At 44.0% G+C, this 895-nt stretch overlaps 1 long non-coding RNA gene across 1 annotated transcript in view; it reads right to left on the reverse strand.

The window, feature by feature from the left end:
- LOC119591698 overlaps window positions 1–895 on the reverse strand; it is a 4139-nt gene that overhangs the window by 2133 nt on the left and 1111 nt on the right. Inside the window, exon 2 of the long non-coding RNA XR_005230376.1 lies at window positions 6–161. This is a non-coding gene — a long non-coding RNA (uncharacterized LOC119591698). The remainder of the gene's footprint in view (window positions 1–5; window positions 162–895) is intronic.

The raw sequence follows: 895 nt of genomic DNA on the forward strand, positions 1-895 counted from the left end.
CTCACGAGTATCTTCTTCGGCGGGGATATAGGTTCTAACAGTCATGCAGACAGTCATGGACCCGTTGCATGGCTGGGGGGGCGGGGGGTTGGCTATGCAAGGGGGGTCAGGCGAGCCGGGGATGGAGTCCGCCTCGCATTGCACGCAGGAAATCCCGTGCACTGTGGGTTGGCAACACCGTGTTACGTCGGGGATATGAGAGATGTTGTTGTTGTTATTGTTTTTGTTTTTTAAGGGCTTGTGTTTTTTGTTGTTGTCGTTAGGGTGTTGTTGTTAAGGCTGGGTTGGGTTGTTGTTGTTGTTGTTGTTTTTAAAGGGCGCGGGGTTTGTTGTTTTTTTGTTTTGTTAAAGGGGGGTTGGGGTTTTTTGTTGTTTTTGGTTAAGGGTGCGGTGTTTTGTTGTTGTTTTTTGTTGGGGGGTTGTTGTTTAAAAGGGTAGGTGGTGTTTTTGTTGGGGGTTGTTGTTTAAAGGGGGTTGGGGGGGTTGTTGTTTTTTGTTTTTAAAGGGTGGGGGGGGTGTTGTTGTTTTTTGGGTGTTGTTTTTTTAAGGGGCGGGGGTTGTTGGGGGTTGTTGTTAAGGGCTGGGTGGTTTTTTTGGGGTGTTTTGTTTGGATTGGGGTGTTGTTAGTGTTGTTGTTTTTTGTTTGTAGTTGTGGTGTTGTTAATGTCGTTGTTATTAATGCTAGTGTGGTTGTTGTTGGTGTTGTGATGGTGTTGTTGTTGTTAGCGCTGTTGTTGTGGTATTTGTGGCGTTTTTTTTTTTAGTATTTGTAGTGTTATTAATGTTGTTGTTATCAGTTATTAGTGTGGTTGTTGCTAGAGTTCTTGTTGTTGGATTCAAGGTGTTGTTATTATTGTTGTTGTTAGTGGTGGTAGGGGTGACTGTGTTCTTGTTT

The sequence above is a fragment of the Penaeus monodon genome, chromosome 29 (assembly GCF_015228065.2).
Source record: "Penaeus monodon isolate SGIC_2016 chromosome 29, NSTDA_Pmon_1, whole genome shotgun sequence".
NCBI classification, from domain to species: Eukaryota; Metazoa; Arthropoda; class Malacostraca; order Decapoda; family Penaeidae; genus Penaeus; species Penaeus monodon.